The sequence below is a fragment of the Cibotium barometz genome, chromosome 35, assembly GCF_041138505.1.
Source record: "Cibotium barometz isolate CiBa-2024 chromosome 35, ASM4113850v1, whole genome shotgun sequence".
In the NCBI taxonomy this organism is placed as follows: Eukaryota; Viridiplantae; Streptophyta; class Polypodiopsida; order Cyatheales; family Cibotiaceae; genus Cibotium; species Cibotium barometz.
Genome location: NC_141080.1, coordinates 27,839,518 through 27,848,126, shown reverse-complemented (window position 1 = coordinate 27,848,126; position 8,609 = coordinate 27,839,518).

Sequence of the window (8,609 nt, the reverse complement as noted above, 5' to 3'; positions counted from 1 at the left end):
TACATTTTTTAAAGAACTCTTCCACCTATGAGGACCTCAAAGTAGAGTCATAAATTGGGTGAATGTATATTACTACAAATATAGAAAGGAGTGTAACCTCTATGGAGATGCACATTAGTTTATTTTGGGATATTTTATTTCGGGATATTTTATTTTGGATACGCCTTTTATTTCATTTACCAAGATTAATGTGTTTAATCAAGCTATGTGTAACGCTGGTATGATGTCTACAAGATTAATGTGTTTAATCAATTATGTGTGTTGGTATAATATGGTCAAGATTAACGTGTTTAATCCGATGTGTGCACTGACTAATATTCTTTTGGAGATGACGGCAATGATTGATTGGCCAATTATGTGTTAATCTCGTAGGTGGAACAAGTGTTGGACCACTATGGGATATTTTGGAAGACATGTGAACACCTTTTATGGTTTTATATTTATGCATCAATATTTTTGTAAGGCTAAGGCCTCATATCTTTATACATACCAAATAGTATTTTTTGGTGGAATGAATTTTCTAAATTTTTATAATTTTTATGAATTTTTTCTTAATTATTTAAAAATTGTCAAGCTTGCATAAGCTTCATGCACGCTTGGAAGAAGCCTATGCAAGCTCTATACATTCTCTATGCATAAGCTTCATGCAAGCTTGCAAGAAGTCTACAGCATACTTTATCTACCTACCTCCCCATCTCGGGGCCTCTTGTATATGCAAGTGAAAAAAAAACTGCAAATACATACAACACAAGCAAAGCAACAAGTAAATCAAACCCTATTGCATAAACCCTAAACAATAAAGGCTTATGCAAGAAGCCTAAGGTGAAGTGCTAATGCATAAGGCTAACGCAAGAAGCCTATGTGTAAGGGCTAATGCAAGAAGCCTATGTGTAAGGGCTATTGCATAAGCCTATACACATAAAGGCTATGCATAGGCCTATTGCATAAGCCTAAGCCCTAAACCCTAAACCATAAGGGCTTATGCAAGAAGCCTAAGGCGAAGGACTAATGCATAAGAGCTAACGCAAGAAGCCTATGCATAAGGGCTAATGCAAGAAGCCTATGTATAAGGGCTTAAGTATAAGCCTATATGCATAAAGGCTATGCATAAGGACTTATGCATAAACCTATTGCATAAGCCTAAATCCTAAGCTTTTTGTATAAACCATAAACCATAAGGGTTAATGCAAAAAGGGCTTATCCATAAGGGCTAATCCAAGAAGCCTATGCATAAGGGTTAATGCATAAGGGCTTATGCAAGAAGCCTATACAAGCTCTATGCATAAGCTTTATGTAAGCTTGCAAGAAGCCTATGCATAGATCTTGCAAGCTTGCAAAAAGCCTATGCAAGCTCTATACATGCTCTATGCGTAAGTTTCATGCAAGCTTGCAAGAAGCCTACAATATGCATAAGTTTCATGCAAGCTTGCAAGAAGCCTACAATATGCTTTATCTACCCATCTTCCCATCTTGGGGCCTCTTGTATACAAGTAAAAAAAGAAAAAAAACAACAAAAGCAAAAGGGTTCTTGATCCAAACCTGGAAGTGAAGAGCTTGCAAAAAGATAGGCAAACCTGCAAATACACACAACACAAGCAAAGCAACCAGTAAATCAAACCCTATTAGATAAACCCTAAATAATAAGGGCTTATGCAAAGAAGCCTAAGGTGAAGGGCTAATGCATAAGGCTAACACAAGAAGCCTATGAATAAGGGCTAATACAAGAAGCCTATGCATAAGGGATATTGCATAACCTTATACGCATAAAGGCTATGCATAAGGACTTATGCATAAGCCTAAACCCTAAGCCTATTGCATAAACCCTAAACCATAAGGGCTTATGCAAGAAGCCTAAGGTAAAGCACTAATGCAAGAAGCTTATGCATAAGGGCTATTGTATAAGGGCTTATTCATAAAGGCTGTGCATAAAGGCTATGCATAAGGGCTTATAGATAAACCTATTTCATAAGCCTAAACCCTAAGCCTATTGCATAAACCCTAAACCATAAAGGCTAATGCAAGAAGGGCTTATCCATAAGGGCTAATGCAAGAAGGGCTTATCCATAAGGGCTAATTCATAAGGCTAGTGCAAGAAGCTTATGCGCATAAGGACTTATGCAAGAATCCTATGTAAGCTCTATGTATAAGCTTCATGTAAGCTTGCAAGAAGCATATGCATAGAGTGTACAAGCTTGCATAAGCTTCATACAAGCTTGCAAGAAGCCTACAAGCTCTATACATGCTCTATGCATAAGCTTCATACAAGCTTGCAAGAAGCCTACAGCATCTACCCACCTCCCCATCTCGGGGCCTCTTTTATATAAGTAAAAAAAGAAAAAAAGAAAAAAAAAAGCCGAAGGGTTCTTGATCCATACTTGGAAAGGAGGAGCTTGCAAAAACATGAGCAAACCTGCAACAAATACACACAACACAAGCAAAGCAACAAGTAAATCAAACCATTAATAGAGATTGGGAAGGCATGCAAAAAAACTAAAATAAGAAAGGGATGGGGGAAGGGAGAGGACACAATTAGCGACACACATTCCCTAAAACTGAAACAAGAAAGGGATGGGGGAAGAGAGAGAAGAGAACCTTCAATTTTTTGAAGAGGGCAAATAGTTTTAGGTTTTCGAAAACGCTAAAAGTGAGGCACTGCGGTTCTATTAAAAATCCCAAGCATCGAAATAGCGTCAGAATACAGTCGAAACATGTGTCGATAAATAATATTTTTGACGCTTATTTCGACGTTTATATCGACGATTATTTCGACGGCTGCTTAAGTTAATTTTTTTATTCTTTTTCACATTCAAATTTTAAAATTTTTGGCGGCCCGACACCTTTCCATAAAAACAAGAATATATCTACTAGGCCATGTATGAAGTATAAAAGAAGCTCCACCTCCCCCTCATTTAGACCCAAATTCACATGTGTATTCAACAGACATGGAGCCCGTGAGTGCTATGAACCTTTTAAATTTTATCAATTTAGAGGAGAAAACGTTGTGCCCATGCAATCGTTGCAAGTACCAAGTCACCCGACGTGGAAGAATTTGCAACAAGCATTCTAAAAAATGGGGCATATTTCCAATAGAACACTTGCAACATCTACTTAACTGGCCTCAATGGTCGCCCCAACAACAATGAATCGGTGGATAGCCAACCTAGGTGGAGCAAAAGTGCAAGGGCAGAGGCAACCTCGATGGGATTGGAACATGAGCAAGCTTTTACGGACTTGGATTAAGTTATAGAACATAACATGGCCGACATGGTAGATGCCCTGCATGACACATGCCATAGAGTAGACGATCATGAAGTAGAAGACATCAAACGATGTGTGGAGCGTGCTTCTCAAGAGGAGAAAGAGCTACGTAGTCTTGCCCTTCTACTACTTTACCGTGGAGCACGTGTTTCAATTCTCTGTACTTGCCTCTCCATATTGAACTTGCAATCAATATATGAGTGGTCTAATATGAGCGTTTCAAAACTTATGGGGTATGTGTCCCTTTCCCTCTTTATGTTTCACATGTTTGCATGAATATCTTGTCTTTCTCTTTTACTATTCGTTCTGTTATATGTAACAGGTTATTGAAGGATCAAATTCTACTAGAAGACAATGAGATGCCTTTAGACTGTGCACGAGCAAAAGAAATGTTGCACTCCATAGGGATGGACTATAATACACACCATGCTTGTCCAAATAATGGTATTCTATTTTGGCAGCATGAGTACGCCACTCTTCACGATTGTCCACAGTGTGGTTCATCGAGGGATATAGGCAAGATGTCCAAGGACAAAGGGTCCCTACTAAAGTCTTATGACACTTCCCCATCATTCCACATATTCAAACAATGTCAGATACCATTGCATCTTTAATGACTTGGCATAGAAACACCAAATCCACAGATGACGTTATGCGTGTGCTCCTGATTCTCTAGCATGGAGGCATATCGAAGAGAAGTGGGTGGACTTTGGGGAAGAGCCTTATGAAGTCAATCCATTTGGCTTATGAAGTTCATCATGGAGTACATGGCTCGTTTGCCTAGTGAATTATAACCTGCCACCATGGTTAGCAATAAAGAAGGGGCACCTTTTATTTTCCTTGATAGTTCCAAGGAAGTACAAGGTTAAGAACATGGACGTCTAGTTGGCTCCATTAGTTGACGAGCTACGTACGTTATGGGATGGTATCCAAGTTCATGATACGTCTAAGTGGTTTAGAGAAAAGGCTACAATAGTGCGAGGAATACTCTCGGAATACTTATGTGGACCATGCATGATTGGTCGGGCTATTGAGAGTGCTCTAGTAAGTTAATTATTCTAAGATTTCTTGATCTGATTTAATTTCACAATTTTGGTATTTTTGTATTATTTGCATATTTCATCACAATGATTAGCATATTTGTTAGGGCTTTCAATATCTAGTTATAATACATGCCCTATATGTGGAAAGTGCGTCCAGGACAGGTTAAGTATTATTCCCAACCTCAGAGGAAGTAGAGTTAGATCTAAAAAGGATCGAGGTGGAATGACAGCTATGAGAGTTGAGCTTAAGGAAACAAGAGATCAATACTCGAAGGACGAGAGCTGAACAAAAGGAGATGGGAAGTTTAAACTTACTCTAATCACGGGGTAAGGAGCCAGAAATAGTCATGGGAAGAAGTGAGGGAGAAATTTCAAACTTAGAACCCATAAATGAAGAGCCTAGAGTTGAGGAGGAAGGGTTTGTAGCCCTAGAAGAAGAGGATAATCTAGTAAGAGTGGCGGGTGAAGTGAAGGACCGTATGTACATCAAAAAGGACATCGAGCATATGATCAATCATCCTACATTCCTACAGGACATTGGAACTTTTAATTTTGCAAAGGCGTATAAAGGCAACTAATGATGAGCCATTCCAAGGTGTAGTGGCAGGACCATCCCATGGACTGGAGATACCTAGAAGAGCCAACACAAGAAGAGGACAAGGTCTAGGTAGGGGAGGAGCAATTCCTCAAAGACCAAGGGTGGATCCAACCATGGACCTTAATGCGGCCATAAGGATGGATCTGTTGAATATGGCTGCAGAAATGGGCCGAGGAACGGTCAGGGAACTAGACACTACTCTAGAATCCCGACCCTTCCAGATGAAGCCACACATCATTTCCAAGCTCGTCCAAAAATTCTATGGGGAAGGGGATCCTATTCAACATGTAGAGATTTTTGAATACACATGCAAAACCTGTGGGCCTATCAGTGATGTGACAATGATTCATGCTTTCTCACTGAACCTAGAAGGGAAAGTGCATTAGTGGTTCTAAACCCTCAAACCCGAGGATAAGGTTAACTTCACACGACTCAAGAATGTATTTGGGCCTAGCTTTGCTAGAAGTGGTGACAGATAGAGCCCAGTGGCACAGGTGCACAATATCAAACAAAAGGAAATGGAGTTGATGAGAGACTATGTGTCTCGACTAAAGCACTTAAATTCAAGGTGCAAACTACGGGATAGGTTAACTGACGCCAGTTATTGCCTTGCTTCCAGAGAGGAGTTAGAGACCACAAGATGCATGATTATCTGGTACTAGCTCAATGCATGTTGCAAATTGGCAATTAATATATAGATAATATGCTGGAATTGCTGCAACCAGAAGATGACAGAATATCTTCGGCAACAATAACGACTTCGCGTGTTTTGAATCACCAAGATATTGGAACTCGGAGCAAGCAAGTCGAAAACATGACTGTGGACGAGGTCAGTAATGCAATACTAGAGAAATTGAAGGTAAAGGAGGGAAGAGAAACATCTGGGCATGGGCATAACCATCTTTACCCCTGTAGGAAATTGGTGTGGTGCTCCATGTGTAGATTGAATCACACTACCACCGAATGTCCATAGTTAAGAGCAAGGCCACTACTCCATTGTGCACACTATGTAAAATTAGGGAATCATGACACTTTAATGTGCAGATATCCAAGGTTCTAAATAGTTGCACAGCTATCGGCACCTAGAGCTTCATTGGCCTTACCAGCACCACATGGATAAATCAATACAGCTGTAGGATAACCCAACTCTTCGTATTTGCCTAGGGGGATGTTCCGAGTATAGGACACTTCACCTCTACCACCACCTATTCTACCACCACAACCACCACAAGCTAAAATCAACCAAGTATATTGAAGAGCCATCAGACGATATTGATATGGTACGTGAAGTAGAACTTAGTGGAGAGTACTATGAGGAAGCTGCGGAGGTCACACCTAAATTCTATGTCCTACACAAAATAACACGCCAGTACCTATGTTTCAAACCATGGTACAGTGGAAAGGTAAGGACATGAACTCAAATATGAGGAGAGGAACACTACAATGTTTTGACTATGGGATCGAATTGCTGAGTGCCCAAACAAGAATGTGGTTCATATGCACCAACCCCACTGCTTTGCCCAATGACATGCCAGTACTCACTTATACTAAATGTGGTATTGATCATTTGATCAAGGATTTTCCATACCACACATGCAAGTGGTTCGACTTCCACTTCTATCAGGCTACCATCCGAACCATTAATGTGCAGCTTGGGAATATCACACCAATTAATGTCCTGACACGAGCCCAGGCCCAATTGGGAGACAAGGGGAAGAACTGAGTAGATGCGACCATTTCCAGAAGTGGCCACAAGAGAAGAGTGAAAAAAGTGGGTAAGGGTGACACCAGGGTCACAATCCAAGATGGATCCGAAGAAGATACGATCGGCATCGGATCCACCCAATCGAGAGAAGGGGATCAAGCTATTAATCATAAAGAGCCTGACCTAGAGGAGCAAAGGGAAAGACCATCAACCCCTGAAGGAGTTCGTGAGTACCCAAATGCCGAAGAGGAGATAAGGAAGCTTGAAGAAGATGCCAGGGCCTTAGTAGAAGAATGTCAATGGCTTCATGAAGACAAGCTAACCGGGTCAGGGATATAATGTATCCAAGAAACGAGCCAACAAGGAAAAGAGAATTGGATGTACCTACTCGAATTCTAAAAGAAACGAAAGAGGGATCTCAAGCAAACACAATGTCCAGGATGTTTGAGGAAAATGCATAGAGTGAGTCCATCCATTCCTTCCCTAGGGGTTAGCATCATCACAAAACGTTGCTGGGAAAACTGGGGAAAACTTGATCTAAAAAGAGCAAATCTAATCATTAAAATGGCAGACGGAACATCTTCAAGACCCATTGGACTTTTGGAGAATGTGAAACTCAAACTCTTTACATTTCGCTACCATCATACATTTGTGGTAATGGACTTCCTACGCCAACCCGACTCATATGACATAATATTAAGGAGACCCTTCATGAGGGAGACCCCCCAATTGGGACCTCATATTTTATGTGCATATTGATGCATCAAACTTTGCTATTTGATGCGTACTAGCACAGCCTGGTGAGTTCAAATTGGACTATCCAGTCTGCTTTGCTAGCCGTCAATTGAATGATGTAGAGGTGAATTACACCACCACAGAGCAAGAAGGGTTGGCCATGGTTTATGTTGTCAAGAAGTATCCACATTACCTATTGGCCAACAAATTCGTATTCTTCATGGACCATTAAGCCTTATTATCCTTGGTGAATAAGCCTTGCACCACGGGAAGAATCACACACTGGGGTTGCTCTATTACTCAGTTACGGTAAGGAAAGGGACACAACATGTGTTAGGCGATCATATGTCAAGAATTCCAAATGGAGAACCAACAACAACTGGTGTTGATGATGACCTTCTTGATGCTTGTTTGTTCAAAATGGACATGGTACCCGAATGCAGCGAGGAGATATTCCAAATGGAGAACCAACAACAACTGGTGTTGATGATGACCTCCTTGATGCTTGTTTGTTCAAAATGTTCAAAATGGACATGGTACCCGAATGCAGCGAGGAGATATCGGATTATCTAGCTTATGGTTTTCCACAGGAAACAAAGATAAAATGTGGTGGCTTATCAATAATGCTGCACCTTATCAATTAATTGCAGGAGAACTATATAATCTAGGTAAGATAATGTCCTAAGAAGATGTGTGAGAGAAGATGAGTTCGTCACGATATTGGATGAAGCTCATTAAGGGATAGTACGAGGGCATTTTGCTAGAGAGATCACGACTCGCAAGGTACTTCAAGCAAGATTATGGTGGTCTATGTTTTTCGGGGATGCCATAGAATTTATCAAAAGGTGCGAGGAATGTCTGCGATTTGCTATCCCCCACAACAAAGGGACAAGATGTTGCTCACCCCTATTATTGTAATACAATGCTTCAAGAAATGGAGGGAAGATTTTCTTGGACCTATTAGTCTAGCGGCACATCCATCACAAGTCTGATATGTGATCGTGGCCACGGACTATTTCACAAATGGGCAAAAGCCAGAGCCTCGAAGTGAGCTGATGCACGAACAACATAAAAATTCTTATATGAGCAAATTATCTCGAGATTTCGCTGCCCATTAGAATTAGTTAGTGATCGCGGCTCACATTTCATTGATGAGGTGATTGATTATTTACTTACTGGATTCTTAGTAGTTCATCGAAAATCATCACCTTATTATCCATAGGCTAATGGTCAAGTAGAGAGTATAAACAAAATTTTATGTATTATCTTT